Genomic DNA, 17,879 nt, shown 5'->3' with positions numbered 1-17,879 from the left:
GGAGCAATTCAGGATTTGAGATGTAGGTGTAGCTGTTCATTTGTGTTTTGTGAAGTCTGCTTGGATTCTTTATGTTTTTTTTGCACAAGTCAGGAACATGGGTTTTCTGCAAGATCTATGCTTTTCATGTACATACACTGCTGTTCAGAGGGGATTATTGATTTCCTTTCCTGGCTGGAGAACGGACCATTGTGAGGACATACCACACATCCAGAGAGGTAGGGCCCAGGGAACCTACCTCTGATGGACAGGGAACTTCTGCTGGGTCACTGGGTGCTGCACTAGACCTGGGATCACAGGCATCAGACTTATACCAGTTATCACAGTCACTCCTGTGTTTCCAGAAATCCCAGTAATCCTGGTTACATCAGTGATCCAAGTTATTACAGTGATCCCAGCTCCACCACTGATCTCAGTGTTCCCAGTTATTACAGTCACCCCAGCTCCACCACTGATCCCAGTGTTCCCAGTTATTACAGTCACCCCAGCTCCACCACTGATCCCAGTGTTCCCAGTTATTACAGTCACCCCAGCTCCACCACTGATCCCAGTGTTCCCAGTTATTACAGTCACCCCAGCTCCACCACTGATCCCAGTTATTACAGTCACTCCTGTGTTTCCAGAAATCCCAGTAATCCTGGTTACATCAGTGATCCAAGTTATTACAGTGATCCCAGCTCCACCACTGATCCCAGTGTTCCCAGATATTACAGTGATCCCAGCACCACCACTGATCCCAGTGTTCCCAGATATTACAGACAGTGATCCCAGCACCACCACTGATCCCAGTGTTCCCAGATATTACAGACAGTGATCCCAGCACCACCACTGATCCCAGTGTTCCCAGATATTACAGACAGTGATCCCAGCACCACCACTGATCCCAGTGTTCCCAGATATTACAGTCACCCCAGCTCCACTACTGATCCCAGTGTTCCCAGATATTACAGTGATCCCAGCTCCACCACTGATCCCAGTGTTCCCAGTTATTACAGTCACCCCAGCTCCACCACTGATCCCAGTGTTCCCAGTTATTACAGTCACCCCAGTTCCACCACTGATCCCAGTGTTCCCAGTTATTACAGTCACCCCAGCTCCATCACTGATCCCAGTTATTACAGTCACCCCAGCTCCATCACTGATCCCAGTTATTACAGTCACCCCAGCTCCATCACTGATCCCAGTTATTACAGTCACCCCAAATCCACCACTGATCCCAGTGTTCCCAGTTATTACAGTGATCCCAGCTCCACCACTGATCCCAGTGTTCCCAGTTATTACAGTGATCCCAGCTCCACCACTGATCCCAGTGTTTCCAGATATTACAGTGATCTCAGCTCCACCACTGATCCCAGTGTTCCCAGTTATTACAGTCACCCCAGCTCCACCACTGACCCCAGTGTTCCCAGTTATTACAGTGATCCCAGCTCCACCACTGATCCCAGTGTTCCCAGTTATTACAGTGATCCCAGCTCCACCACTGATCCCAGTTATTACAGTCATCACAGCTCCACTACTGATTCCAGTTATTACAGTTATCCCAGTGTTTCCAAAAATCCCAGTGATCCTGGTCTCAACAGGGATCTTAGCTTTACTAGTGATCCCAGTTCTACCAGTAATCTTGGAAATCCTACTGATCCTGGTTACAACAAAGATCCCAGATCTACCAGTGATCTCAGTTATTACAGTGATCCTAGCTCTACAACTGATCCCAGTGCTACCAGTTATTGCAGTGATCCCAGACATACCATTTTTCCCAGTTAACACAGTGATTCCCATTTCTCCTCCAATCCCATCCAGCTCTGTCAATCACTCTTGGTCAGACTGTCAGTGATCCCAGTGTTCCCAGTTATCCCTGATTTCTCTTTAAGTCTCATCCCTGCTTTGTCAATCACCTATGGCCAGGCTCTGTCATACCAGTGATCCCCCTTTTCTCCTCCAGTCTCATCCCTGCTCTGTCAATCATCCCTTGATCAGGCTCCCACTAATCCCTCATTGCCCCTCCAATCCCATCCCTGCTCCATCAATCCCCCTGCCCAGGCTGTCAGTCATCTCTCTGCAGAACTTGTTAAGAAAGTGCTGGCTCTGGAAGGTCTGATCCCCCATTGGAAGGTCTGATCCCTCATTGGAAGGTCTGATCCCTCATTGTGATCCCCCTCTGGAAAGACTGATCCCCCATTGGAAGGACCGATCTCCCTCTGGAAAGACTGATCCCCCTCTGTAAGGGATCTCCCTCTGGAAAGACTAATCCCCCTCTGGAAGGACTGATCCCCCTCTGGAAGGACTGATCCCCCTCTGGAAGGACTGATCTCCCTCTGGAAGGACTGATCTCCCTCTGGAAGGACTGATCTCCCTCTGGAAGGACTGATCCCCCTCTGGAAGGACTGATCTCCCTCTGGAAGGACTGATCTCCCTCTGGAAGCACTGATCCCCCATTGGAAGGACCGGTTCCCTTTTGCAAGGTCTGATCTTCCTCAGTGAGCGCTGATGTGTCCCTGGAAGGTGTGATTTTGTCCCTGGAAGGTGTGATTTTGTCCCTGGAAGGACTGATGTGTTCCTGGCATTCCATGCCATCTGCCCCCATGAGCAGAGAAGGAGATGCAGCGATTAGGGTTAGTGATTGCAGTAGATAGATCGGGGCTTACCTGGAAGCTGGGTGCAGAAGAACAAATCCAGTAATGAGAGATCTCGTGTAATATATTCCAGTCTGTGAAATGAGGGATCCCTGGGTGGGGGTGAGGCTGCCTGCAGGCTCCTAGCAGTAGTGCTGTGCAGTGATCCCGGTCACCCCCCTGTATACAGTGCAGTCCCGGAGCTCCGCACACATAACACTCCGATCCTTCCAGCTCTAAGTCTGAACTTCCAGCAGCATCTCACACTGGAAGAGAGAGTGTGTGTGTGTGATGTCATGGCAGGGGGCGGGCCCGACCGCTAGCCCATCCCCAGTGAGGTAAGGCGCTGTGCGAGGCGGCAATGACAGGGAACGGACACTAGAGGGCGCCTGGTGCTATGTACAGCGCTGACTGTGCGCTCCGCTGTCTCCGGGCATCGCTCGGAAATCTCCGCCGCCGGTAACTCTTTCAGTGCCGGAGCGGCAGGATCGTACATCTGTTGGGAAAGTTCTTCTTACAACAAATTCTTACTTTCTCTGTGGCTTTGAACAATAAAACGTCCAAGAAATATTGGAGCCAGTTCCCACTCTGCCAATCTTATTGCGTTAATGTTCTTGCGCCGTGTCGCGCCGCCGTGAGTTATGTTAGGGCGTCTGGTTTTGAAAAAGCTGTGAACACACAAAAAAAAAAACACATACATGCAATCTAATGAATGGCGGTACGTTGCCGTGTGCGTCGGGGTGGCGTTCAAACTGAATAGCGCTGCAAAGCACAAGTGTGCTCGTTACCGCATCACAGATCGCTCATATTTGGTGCTCAGGCCTGGTTCGCATTTCTCCGCCATCTCTTTGTATATTAGTGCGCTTTTCAACGTGCATTGTGTCTATACACACTTCAATATTCCACCCTGATTTCCAAACCGTACGTATCGATCTGAACAGCGTGATTGAAGAATATTGCGTCTTAGGAAACGCGGGTAAATCTGCAACGGTGTGATTGGGGTCTAAGAGCCCATTCACACCTAGGCGTATATACGCCTGAAGCGCGACGCCGCAGCAGCCTGCAATACGCTGGAGGGGGGATTTTACATTGTCGGCTATGGAGATGGTTCACATCTCCACGCCGAACGCCGAAACGCCTGAAGCGCAAAACAAGTCCCGGACCCTTTTTTCGGGCGGCTTCGGCGTTCGGGCATAGCCGACAATGCTAAAATCACCCCTCCAGCAAAAAACAAGGCTCAAAAACGACGCGTTTTGCCGCCGCAAATCGCGGGACAAAACGCCTATTTCATGTCGCCGCAATACGAGGCATATCGCCTAAGCAAAGGTGTGAATGCAGCCTAAGGGGTTACAATGCGTTGCGTAAAAATGGAGACATGCAGCACTTTTTTTGCAATGCGCAGCTGACCTCATGTGACCTCCGCTCTTCTGCGGTGTCTAGGAGTGAATGAATTGTCATTTTGTGACATTTCAATAAAGTTATTAAAAAAATGTAACCACTGCCTTGTATTGTACACAACCGACAGCGGCCCGCACCCGTTTTACCTGGTGGTCTGGTGTGAATGAGCCCTAAGAGTTTCATTGGCCTCCTAAGGAGATGTTAAAGTGAAACTTTATTCAGAAAATGAAGTCCTGCTAAATCATTTCATGCTGATCCCTGTAAAACTTTACAAATACACTATATTACCAAAGGTTTTGGGACACATACCTTGAACTACACATGAACTTTAATGGCATCCCAGTGTTAGTCCGTAGGGTTCAATATTGAGTTGGCCCACCCTTTACAGCTATAGCGGCTTCAACTCTTCTGGGAAGGCTGTCCACAAGGTTTAGGAGTGTGTTTATGGGAATGTTTGACCATTCTTCCAGAAGCGCATTTGTGATGTCAGGTACTGATGTTGGACGAGAAGGCCTGGCTCGTAGTCTCCGCTCTAATTCATCCCAAAGGTGTTCTATTGGGTTGGGGTCAGGACTCTGTGCAGGTCAGTCAACTTCCTCCACCCCAAACTCACTCACCCATGTCTTTATGGACCTTGCTTTGTGCACTGGTCCAAATCATTTGGTGAAGGGAGAATTATGGTGTTGGGGTTGTTTTCCCGGGGTTGGACTTGGCCCCTTAGTTCCAGTGAAGGAAACTCTTAAGGCGTCAGCATTCCAAGACATTTTGGACAATTTCATGCTCCCAACTTTGTGGGAACATTTTGGGGATGGCCCCTTTCTGTTCCAACATGACTGGCTGTGTAATGAGCAATCGCGGGTGCCCAGCGGACATCGCAGCTGCCGGGCACGCACATCGGGTCCCCAGTGATGCGGTGACCGCCGGCGGCGCGCACTCCACACTGCGGGAATCCCAGGACGTAATATGAGGGAGGAAAGGTTCCTGTAGCCGTCATATGACTATAAGCCGGGCGGGAAGCGGTTAATCATAGGTGTGCACAGCCCTTGGCATTCGGGTATGCACTCCAAAGCTCAAACACACATGATCGGTACCAATCACTCACTGCGTTCATTCAGATAAAGAAGAGGCTGCTTTCCATCCTGATACAGCCCCCTGTGTGCCCACAGCAGCAGCCAGCGAGAGATGTGAGAGAAACTTGCAGTGCTGCAGAAAGGGGGAACATTCGTCACATGGGGTGATTAGGCACACCCAGCACACCCCCTGCACATGCCTAATGGGTTTAATTATGCCTCTGCTTTAGACCCCTTTCACACTGAGGAGTTTTTTAGCGGTAAAAATAGCACCTAAATACCGCCTGAGAAACTCCTGCCCTGCAGTCTCAGGACCAGATTCACGTACGATCGCGTATCTTTGCGCGGGCGTAACGTATCTGATTTACGTTACCCCTCCGCAACTTAGACGGGCAAGTGCTGTATTCTCAAAGCAAGGACGTATTGGTTTTGACATGAACCTAAATTACGTCCAGCCCCATTCACGGACGAGTTACGCAAACGACGTAAAATTTACAAATTTCGTCGCGGGAACGACGGCCATACTTAACATTGGTACGCCGCCCATATAGCAGGGGTAACTATACGCCGGAAAAAGCCTAACGTAAACCGCGTAAATGTACTACGTCTGCCGGGCGTAGGTTCGTGAATTCGCGTATCTAGCTAATTTGCATACTCGACGCGGAATTCGACGGAAGCGCCACCTAGCGGCCAGCGTAAATATGCATTTACGATACGACGGTGTAACACAGTTACGCCAGTCGGATCTACGGGAAATCTATGAGTAAATCTACGACCGCGCAACTCAGAGATACGCCGTCGTATCTCGTTTGAGAATCTGGCCCTAACACTGCATTCACACCTTCGCGTATGCGTTTTGCGGCGTAAGTACCGCGATGTGCGGCGACAAAAAATAGGCGTTTTGTCCCGCGATTTGCGGCGACAAAACGCGTTTTTTTTACATTGTATTGTCAGCTAATTGGAACGATATGCGCGTCGAAAAAGGGTCCGGGACTTTTTTGAAATTTGGCGTTCTATCGACGTACGGCGTTCTGCGTTAGGAGATGTGAACAGTCTCCATAGAGAACAATGCAATTTTCGACCCTCCGGCGTATTGTAGCGTCGGGCTACAGGCGACAAAACGCCTAGGTTTGAATGGAGCCTCAGTGTGAAAGCCCGAGGGCTTTCACACTGAGGTTGATGTGCTGGCGGGACCGCTCCAAAAGTCCTGCCAGCAGCATCTTTGGAGCAGTGAGAGGAGCGATGTGTTTAGCGCTCCTCCACCGCTCCTTCCCATTGAAAACAATGGGAACACTCCGCGGCTATACCTGCAGAGGCGCATTGCCGGCGATATTAACCCTTTTTCAGCCGCAAGCGGGGATTAAAACCGCATCGCTATCGGCCAAATAGGCCGCAATTCCGACGGTATAGCGTCGCTAAAAATAGCAGCGCTATACCGCCACCGAACCTCCCGCCCCAGTGTGAAAGGGGCCTTAGATCATTGGCATGTAGAGGACACAAGGCCACAGAAACCAGTCTAGAAGCCCGGAGGGTCGGGTATGTAGAACCCTTGCTATGCCAATGCAGCCCCCCTACATGGGAAGATTTTTCCTGGAGTTCGGCTTAAAGCGGAGTTCCGGCCACAATTTCACTTTTTAAATATAAATACCCCTGTAATACACAAGCTTAATATATTCTAGTAAAGTTAGTCTGTAAACTAAGGTCCGTTTTGTTAGGTTGTTACAGCATTTAGACACTTTATAAAATAGAAATTGACTGGGGCCATCTTAAGTGTGGGCATCATGAAGCCAGGCTGTATGACTTCCTGGATTTCAGCCTTGCAGATCTCGCATATGCTCAGTGCTGCACAAGCAGTGTCAGATCAGGTTTCAGCACCTGTGCTGTCCAAGTCACATGATTCTTTGAGACTGGGGAGTGCACAGACTCCTGGAAAGTTACACCCACTACATTCCCAGGAGTCTGTGCGGTGTAGGTTAGGGAGCATTAAGCACCTAGGTGCAGGAAGTGGGAAGATTAACTATTCTGCCTAGCAACAACACTTTGAAGGCATCTAAAAAAAAAAAAAAAAATTTCGTAAAGGACTAATGACATTTTTTTTAAAACTACTGATGTAATGTTATATTTGTGGGTGGAACTCTACTTTAAATAAAGCTGCTGCTTCATATCAAGTTGGCAGCATCTTTGGAAAACAGAATTCATTTTTTATGTCAATTTTTAATGGATGTTGTTAAAAAAAAAAAAAAACCCTCAGTGTATTAATAGACAGTGATTAGGTCTTAATTACAGAATATTATGGATATTCTGGTGCAGCTGATCAACAATGAAGCCTGAAAGAAGCGTAAACTTTGTGAAAGTTTGTCCCTGGAAATGGTTAACCCTCGCCGAAAATTCTCGCCGTCGTTTTGAGTTTCCACAGGCAGCCTGCAGAATGGGAATCTATCTTCCTTTCTTTATGTGATTAATCACAAAGATAATGTAACATGTCAAAAAGTACAATCTTTGGCCAGGATCCTAGGAATAATTTCCACGCTATTGTTGCTTAGCGCTTCTAATGAATGCCACGCTGAATATCCTGAGATAATAAATGCAAGGCTTTGTCTGCAATCGTTCACAATTTATATTTTTATTTTTATTTTCACTGTTTTTCAATGGATTCCGCAGCTGTCAAAATCCAAGTGGGAGCGGAGCACAAAACGCTCAAATCACAGGAAGGCTAAATAATTAGCATTAATACATAAAGACAATGGGAGGCAACCTTTATAACTGGAAAAAAAACAAAACAAAAAAAACTTTATTCTTATTTTAGTTTTGAATCCGCACTTAGCGGTCTCTTTACAGAGCAGGAGACGGGTGCTGACTATGGGGGGCATTCACAATAGGCAGGCACAGTCATGTCTGCTGACTACAGCTGGTGATTGCAGCTGGATTGCGATAAAGACTAATATCTTTTCCATAACAAAATAAAAATCACCATTACTTATGGGTTAAGGTACCCATTCATGATGGCCATCCGGAAGGATAATACCCTTCAATGATCAGTTTTCTGTTTCAAATATTTTATTGAATTTTATAATTATCAACAAAATTCCATTAACAATAATATACCATATATACTCGAGTATAAGCCGAGTTTTTCTGCACATTTTTTTGTGCTGAAACTGCCCCCCTCGGCTTATACTCGAGTCACCTTTTTGCGCCTAATCTCCCGGACTTTGGGGACCCGGTACCGGCCTTCTCACACATATAGCCCCACTCTTCCTCTACAAGTGTGCAAAGTTTGTTGTCCGGGGGACCTACGGCCAGGGAGCACCGATTTTTCAAAGCTGGCACCCCTTCCATAGACTCCCATGTTAAATGATAATTTCTCTGGTAAATTTGGGGACCCGGTATCGGCCAGCAGTAGGTCCACTGGACCCGAAATTTGGCACACATGTAGCCTCAGTTCTCCTCTCTAGTACAAAGTTTGCTGTCTGGAGGACCTAAGGCCGGGGAGCACCGATTTTTCAAATCCGGGCACCCCTTCTATATACTCCCATGTTAAACGTAAGTCTAGTCATGGACACAGTGAGGCATGGGCACAGTGAGACATGGGCACAGTGAGGCATGGACACAGTGAGGCATGGGCACAGTGAGACATGGGCACAGTGAGACATGGGCACAGTGAGACATGGGCACAGTGAGGCATGGACACTGTGAGGCATGGGCACAGTGAGACATGAACACAGTGAGGCATGGGCACAGTGAGACATGGGCACAGTGAGACATTGGCACAGTGAGGCATGGACACAGTGAGGCATGGGCACAGTGAGACATGAACACAGTGAGGCATGGGCACAGTGAGACATGGGCACAGTGAGACATGGGCACAGTGAGACATGAACACAGTGAGGCATGGGCACAGTGAGACATGGGCACAGTGAGACATGGGCACAGTGAGACATGGACACAGTGAGGCATGGACACAGTGAGGCATAACGAGCGATCGCGGGTGTCCGGGACTCAGGGACTAGCGGGGGGCACGCGCGTGCCTCCGGTGGCGCGCGCGCCCCTATTGGCTGCTGGGCGAGGTGACGTATAGCTACGTGCTCTTGCCCAGCAGAGCCGACCTGCCGCCGTAAAACTGCAGCGGCTGGTCGGCAAGCAGTTAAGAGACGAAAATGCAACTAAACCAATTCAGATGACTAAAATGGCATTTTTGCCAAAAGACACATATTGACACTGTGACTGGCTTCTGTCAAGGGGACCTTCTGGGGTGAATGATTTTTTTTTTCCTGTGTGTGCCCAGTTGCCCACTGCCCAGCATAACCCTTTGAGGTCTGGATAACCCTGTGTGGGCATTCAGTGTTCCATACATATGGCTAGTTTTTCAGTTTAGCTCTGCAAACACATCACCAGACGCTTGCTGGTTTCCTCGTACCACTTTGCAGCTATATTCCTATATGAGTGCAAAGCAGTGTGTCCTCTTGTGCATATAGAGAACGCCCTGAAGTCCACAATTAATTGACCTTTAAATTAAACACGGGGGTTGCACATCCATCATGTTGATTTTGCACCTCTCTAGAAGCAAATGTGGTGCAGCCATTACTGTCTGTGGGGCTCTTTGTGACGTCAGAGGTCTTTTGTCTTTGGGGATAAAGGGGGATAGTGTAGTTGTGTATCTGAAGCGTAGACGTCATTTTCACAACAAAAGTGTGTCATCATCATCACCTGTGGGCAGATATTTTGCTATACTGCCCAGTGGCTGTCTCATTGTCTTCCTCTATTGTCCTCTTTTGTTATTTTACTTAGAAGTTAACTTTATGTATATTTTAGCTTTCAGAATATTGAATATCTTGGTTCTTTGGTTGAAGTGATATAAACAGTATGATTAGCAACAGTGTGTAGGCCTATAATACATTGAAATTTACAGATGCAGCCATTTAGAATTTGGGTGAAAGGTTTAGCGATGGGAAACACTTTTTGAAATATAAAAAGTGCATTTTATATACAACTATAAAGATCAGACCAAAATGAGGGACAACTAGACATGTGCACACTGAAATATTTTGTTTCAGAATTTAGTTACTCCCGAAATTCATTTTTATTTATTTTGTTTTGTTAAAAATTGCATTCGTTCGAAAATCCGAATTAATTAAGGTTGAATCTGTCATCGAAGGCTTATGGTGTCTGTCGAATGTTCTAAGAAGATTCGACGGAGCAGCTAAACTGTACGACGCCGCAATTGTACATTTCTGGTCAAATGCTTGGCCCATAGGCTATAGAAGAATTCTAATGTTGTATGACACTAGTAATAATTACATTTATTAATTATTATAACTAGTCAACCAACTTCCGAATTCTTCTATAGCCTATGGGATGAGCATTTGACCGGAAATGTACGATTGCGGCGGCGTACAGTTTAGCTGCTTGTCGAATCTTCTTAGAACTTTCGACAGACACCATAAGCCTTCAATGACAGATTCAACGTTTGTATGTTTTTCGTAGCTTCGTCGAATCTTCGTCGTTCATGTCGAATGGTCTACCCCAACACTGTCTCTATAATGTCGAATCTTTCCTCTCTATGTAGAATAATCTTGGACTAATAGTTAAGGTTAGGCACATTCGACCGCAGATTAGATAGGCACAGATTGCTGTTGTCAGCGTCATGTCCAAACTCCTATCTATATCGAACTGTTGTAGCAATAAAAACGAAAATAAAGCATTTTTTTTATGTCGGATCTTTCGGATTTCGGATTCTGCATTTTCTTTTACGTTTGTTAAAATGATATTGAAAATGCATTCGGACGAAAACTAATGCACATGTCTAGGGCCAACTGAGGAGGAAAGAGAGACAGAGGGACATTACCCCAAATCATGGACAGTCCCTTGAAATCATGGACAGTCCCTCGAAATCAGGGACAGTCCCTCGAAATCATGGACAGTCCCTCGAAATCAGGGACAGTTGGGATCTATGGGTGAATTAATATGTTACTGCCATATCTTTTAAGCAGGCCATAGATGGTTTTGAACCGCTGAACTGGCCAAGATATGAACATCTACAGCAGTGTTTCTCAACTCCAGTCCTCAAGGCACCCCAGCAAGTCATGTTTTCTGGTTTCCCGTTGTTTTGCACAGGGGATTTGATCAGTTTCACTGCCTTAGTAACTACCGTAGCCGTTTCATCAGAGGGAAATCCTGAAAACATGACCTGTTGGGGCGCCTTGAGGACTGGGGTTGAGAAACACTGATCTATGGGCATGCTGAATCTTTCTATAGATTGACTTGGGTACAACCAGCATGCCAGGTTTTTGGCATGCGATTATTGCCATGGCCGCTAGGAGTAATCTGTGTTCTTTCAGCCAGGGTGGCTCTCTGTCCCCCTCTTTTGGGGGAATACAATAGCTCTGTGGGAGGGATTCCCCATTAATCCGGACTGTGTTGATGGGGGAATTGTGCCATTTCCTTTCCTGAAATCCGTGATTGCAGCAAAGAAAATCGCACACACGATGGCCTACCTTAGTGTTAGGGTTTATATATCTAATTTACATTACAAAATGTATTCTATCTGGATATTTTTTAGCTTGTTTGTGTCAAACAATTGCCTTTTTTTTTAATAAAATACTTTTTTTTCAACTTTTTTTTGTCTTTTTATTGCATCTCAGTCCTACTGATCTCCTGCATGCACTCGCTTCAGCATTGACTGCACATCATTGGACTGGCTTCCTGATAGTGACAACAGTGGACATATCTACACAATGTTTGCTGCCACGGTTGCTTGTGGACTCCACAAGGGGGGATGTCTGACAGGGTGACAACACAGGAGTACAATTTGGAGACAGAGGCATAGCGTTGTCACCCTATAAAAGGAAGTGCCTGAACAAAGACCTTTATTGACAGGATCATCAGACTTTTTTTTTTCATAAAATCCGCAGACTTATGCCGCCGTGTACACATGATCGGCAAGAAAAGTTTGATGTGAGCTTTTGGTCGGAAATTCAAACTGTGTGTACAGTAGGCCCAATTGGACATTTTCTGTCGGAATTTCCGACAGCAAAAATTTGAGAGCTAATTTCGAAATTCTGATTGTCTGTATACGCACAAAAATTCTACGCATGCTCGGAATCATTGAACTTAATTTTTCTCGGCTCGTCGTAGGGTTGCACGTCGTTCCGAATTTCCGAGCAACATTTGTGTGACCGTGTGTATGCAAGACAAGTTTGAGCCAACATCCGTCGGAAAAAAATCCACGGTTTTGTTGTCAGAAATTCCGATTGTGTGTACGCGGCATTAGGCTGCATGCATATGGGAGTATTCGAATGCTCCTGTTTTACGTTGGGTGTTTTTTGCTAAGAGCTGGCAGAAGAATCCAGCATAAGAAATGCAAATTTTTTTTATGTAATTAGGCATGTTTATGAAATCTCCCCAATGGAGACCTATAGACCAAGGGAAATGTGAGTTTCTATATGCCATCCAAAAAAACATGTCTGTTAACTGGTCTTTAATGCGATGATGAAGCTGGCTTGGCGGTGTCCTTTAAGTGAAGCCTGTCCTTTCCTAAGCACCCACTACTACCTGAGCATCTCAAGGGTCTCCTCTCAGTAGGGTGCTCTTGGAAGGACTTCAGAGCTTTATTATGATTACAAGTTCTTGACAGACTCCATGAAAGCTCAATTCCTGACAAACAGAGGTGGCCCTTTGAAGTTTGCTTGAGTGTTGTGGCAGTCTGGAATGTCTGCAGGGGCCTAGTATATCTAAGGGGAAAGTGGGGGTGGGGGGGTCATGTACATTAGAAAAATAAAAAGAGCACTTTTTCTTTTTTTGGCATTTCAATGTAGATGGCAAAAAAAAATAATTCCATAAAACAGGATGATTAGAAATCCGTGTGGAAGCCAGACACAGCAAATGATAAGATGATGCTATGAAGTTTCTTGAGATAAAGGCCTCTTGCACACGGACATAATCATTTACTGACATTTATACGCAGGATCTTGCTGGCAGAGGCTGACGGATCCTAATTAAAAGACGTAAGTGATGTTCCATGAAGACCTTCAGTATATATATATATATATATATATATATATTACATTCATTCATACAGGCTTACATAATACATACATACATGCATACAGGCATACATACATGCATACATAATACATACATACAGGCATACATACATGCATACATAATACATACATACATGCATACATACATACAGGCATACATACATGCATACATAATACATACATACAGGCATACATACATACACACATGCATACAGGCATACATACATACATACATACATGCATACAGGCATACATAATACATACATACATGCATACATACATACATACAGGCATACATACATACATACATACATACATACATACATGCAGGCATACATACATACAGGCATACATACATACATACAGGCATACAGGCATACATACATACATACATACAGGCATACATACATACATACATACATACATACAGGCATACAGGCATATATACATACATACATACATACATACATGCATACATACAGGCATACATACATACATGCATACATACATACAGGCATATATACATACATACATACATACATACATACATACATGCATACATACATACATACAGGCATACATACATACATACATACATGCATACAGGCATACATACATACAGGCATATATACATACATACATACATACATGCATGCATACATACATACATGCATATATACATGCATACACACATACGTACATGCATGCATATATACATACATACATGCATACAGGCACACAAACGTGTCTATGGCTGTACAATTCTTCATCATCCACTTCTAACTGCCAGTGTTAAAATATACATACACGCATATACTCCCACCTGTTGTTGCATATATGCATAATTTACTAACATTGCCGGCAATAGGCTCCAATTTGGCATGTCAAATAGGCCCAATGCAAACATAGGCTAAGTCCCCTTTCACACTTATACGACTTGTCTCACGATATTGGACTGCAAAATCGTATGACAAGTCATTCTCCATTATTTTCAATGACTACCATTCATACTGGCACGACTTTAAGTTGTGCCTACTTCAAAGTAGTCCTTGCACTACTTTGGTCCGATTTTGATGCCACTTACACAGGCATTCATTGAAATCGCGGCCGCGAATCGCGGTAAAATCGTGGCCGCAAAATCGCGTTAAAATCGTGTGACTTTGAAGTCGTACAAGTGTGAAAGGGGGCTAAAGGTTTCTTGTCTGTGGGACCAAAAATACCTGGCCTTACGTGCGGTACAAATATGCTGATCTGGATAGTGTATGGCTCTATCAGATATGTTCATGAGCCCAAAGCCTGATATTGATGATGGCCTTTTAAATATCTGCAAATAAAATGGTCTGCATCAAGGTTCTCCAAACCTGTGGCCCTTTGCTTGCCTTTGCCTCTGGCTCTGGGACACTATTCCTTGCACTGATACGAGGCACTATTCCTTTCACTGACACCAACATAGGGGCACTATTCCTCCCACTGACACCAGAGATGGGGAACTACTCTCACTGACACCAACATAGGGGCACTATTCCTCCCACTGACACCAGAGATGGGGAACTACTCTCACTGACACCAATATAGGGGCACTATTCCTCCCACTGACACCAGAGATGGGGAACTACTCTCACTGACACCAATTATGGGGCACTATTCCTCCCACTGACACCAGAGATGGGGAACTACTCTTACTGACACCAATTATGGGGCACTATTACTCCCACTGACATCAGAGATGGGGAACTACTCTCACTGACACCAATTATGGGGCACCATTCCTCCCACTGACATCAGAGATGGGGAACCACTCTCACTGATGCCAATTGTGGGGCACTATTCCTCCCACTGACACCAGAGATGGGGAACTACTCTCACTGACACCAATTATGGGGCACTATTCCTCCCACTGACATCAGAGATGGGGAACTACTCTCACTGACACCAATTATGGGACACTATTCCTCCCACTGACATCAGAGATGGGGAACTACTCTCACTGACACCAATTATGAGTCACTATTCCTCCCACTGACACCAGAGATGGGGAACTACTCTCACTGACACCAATTATGGGACACTATTCCTCCCACTGACATCAGAGATGGGGAACTACTCTCACTGACACCAATTATGAGTCACTATTCCTCCCACTGACACCAGAGATGGGGAACTACTCTCACTGACACCAATTATGGGACACTATTCCTCCCACTGACACCAGAGATGGGGAACTACTCTCACTGACACCAATTATGGGACACTATTCCTCCCACTGACACCAGAGATGGGGAACTACTCTCACTGACACCAATTATGGGACACTATTCCTCCCACTGACATCAGAGATGGGGAACTACTCTCACTGACACCAAGTATGGGGCACTATTCCTCCAACTGACACCAGAGATGGGGAACTACTTTCACTGACACCAATTATGAGGCACTATTCCTCCCACTGACACCAGAGATGGGGAACTACTCACACTGACACCAACATAGGGGCACTATTCCTCCCACTGACACCAGATATGTGGAACTACTTTCACTGACACCAATTATGGGACACTATTCCTCCCACTGACACCAGAGATGGGGAACTACTCTCACTGACACCAATTATGGGGCACTGTTTCTCCAACTGACACCAGAGATGGGGAACTACTTTCACTGACACCAATTATGAGGCACTATTCCTCCCACTGACACCAGAGATGGGGAACTACTTTCACTGACACCAATTATGGGGCACTGTTTCTCTCACTGACACCAATTATGGGGCACTATTTCTCCCACTGACACCAGTGATGCAATGTTTTACTCGCATTGACCATCAAGCCTATGGCATTGTTTACTCCCACTGTTTCATTTTTTACTCTCCCTGGCCACAGTCCAGCTCCCTTAAAGTTTGAGGCTTGGTTCACACTGGTGCGATGCGGGAAGCAGTGCGATTCCTGTGCGGGTTCCTGCATTGCACCTGAATCACAGGCAGTTCACATTGCTCTCTGCAAACTGCTGCAGGTATCAATATAAAGTTAATGACACCCCCAAATCGGTTTGCAAACTATGAAATCAGATGGCATTGGATCACATAGGTCTGAACACCCAATGTGATCCGATTTCAGTGCAGACAAATATCCTGCACCATTTTGGACTGTATGTGATGCGATTTCAGCCATACAAACTGTCTGAATCCACACTGCACAGACATCGAATGTGATCTGCACAGGCATGCGGTGTGAATTACATTTGATGTCTGGGATCGCAACAGTGTGACCCCAGCCTGAGGGGCAGGAAAATGGCTTTTTGTTTCTAAAGTTTGGATACCCCTCTCTACATTATCCCCAATGCAGCGCCATACACAAAACAGTAATGTGATAGAAGTGTGCCTTGATAGCATAAAGATTTGGTAATACACATCAATGTGGAGTGGAATCCATTTTCCATGTTCTTTGTGTGTCTGAATGTGGGATGGGTTCCTGATGTGTTACGTCTAGGGGAGGAAGCCGAGGCCTACAATCTACACTGCTAATGCTATTAACATAATTAGAATACACAAAGACCTAACACGGCATTACAACAAAGCAATAAGCAAACATCTATAGAGGAAGCATTCATTGCACTAAAACAGTGTACACCGTAAAAACGTCGTCTGCAGTCAATACGCTCATTTATTTGCCTTTGGGACCTTTCCATGATTATGATTCATGTGTTTGTTTTATTGGATTCTGAGCGCTGTCGCCTTTTGTAGAATGCGCAGACACGCAACATAGTGTATTCCAGTGAAGGGGCCTAAATCCACAAAGTTATGATTTACCTTACTTATGAAGCAGCTTTTCTGGCATCTCTTCAGGAAAAAATATTTTGGATGTGTTTTTTAATGTTAAATGTGGGTTTCCGCCCTGGTTCACACTGGGTACGATTTGGAACGATTTGAGATGCGATTTGACATGTCAAATCGCATCTCAAATCGGCGGCATTTGCCGGCAATTGTCGGCAATGGCACTGTCCTAATCAGTGCGACGCCGCATCTGCGATTTCAAAAAGTAGTTCCTGTACTACTTTTTGCGATTTCGGGCCGCGATTTACATTAAATTGCGGCAAATCGCGGCAAAATAGCGGCCGCGAAATCGCGGTAAAATCGCGCATTTTACCGCGATTTTGAATTCACAGCAGTGTGAACCTAAGCTCCGTCACGATTGTTGTATCATAAAGTGGAAGATGTTACATTTTCAGCAAATTGTCACCACAATTCAAGGCAGATTCCCTCTCCGCAGAGGTTTGCCTGGCTCCATATTTGCTGTAACACCTTATCCTTTATAATAATTTGCTGTGCCAAGCTTGTTTACTCCAGGTAGATGATTGCGCTCTCATAAATGAATAACAAACACAGCCATTCCAGTTTAGGGTACCAATTATTTTGCCCATTGTGAAGCTTGTTATATATCTTTAGGGTATGTAGCGCCCCCTTACTTTCAGTATGGGCACTACGCTAAAGTTAGTGGGGAATGGGAGAGTTATTTTGCTCCTATTCACAATTTTCTAAATTTGGGCTGCTGTCATTCCTGAACTGTCCCGTAGGTCAGTCTGCACTCCAGGGGTGCTGATTCCACCCCTGGGCGACAGTTGGCGCTAGAGGGGTTCTGGCAGAGCCACTTTTCCCCCGCAGCCAATTAGAGGAATTTTCCCTCACGGAGCATGCTGCTGGAGAGTATATCTGTGGCAGACGCCATCTTTTGTGGTTCTTCGCGGGTTTCAGGTTTCAGGTG

At 45.7% G+C, this 17,879-nt stretch overlaps 2 protein-coding genes across 4 annotated transcripts in view; one reads left to right on the top strand and one right to left on the bottom strand.

Moving 5' to 3' along the window:
- Nucleotides 1–2,878, bottom strand: part of FLRT3 (fibronectin leucine rich transmembrane protein 3) — an 18,216-nt gene extending 15,338 nt beyond the window's left edge. The window contains exon 1 of the mRNA XM_040351276.1: nucleotides 2,646–2,878. The gene's annotated coding sequence lies outside the window, so the exon portion shown is untranslated. The remainder of the gene's footprint in view (nucleotides 1–2,645) is intronic.
- MACROD2 (mono-ADP ribosylhydrolase 2) overlaps nucleotides 1–17,879 on the top strand; it is a 3,190,351-nt gene that overhangs the window by 646,169 nt on the left and 2,526,303 nt on the right. The gene's annotated exons all lie outside the window — the stretch shown is intronic.

The sequence above is a fragment of the Rana temporaria genome, chromosome 4 (genome assembly GCF_905171775.1).
Source record: "Rana temporaria chromosome 4, aRanTem1.1, whole genome shotgun sequence".
Lineage (NCBI taxonomy): Eukaryota > Metazoa > Chordata > Amphibia > Anura > Ranidae > Rana > Rana temporaria.
The sequence above is the reverse complement of the archived record's forward strand: the minus strand, read 5'-3'. Positions and strand labels throughout refer to the sequence as shown.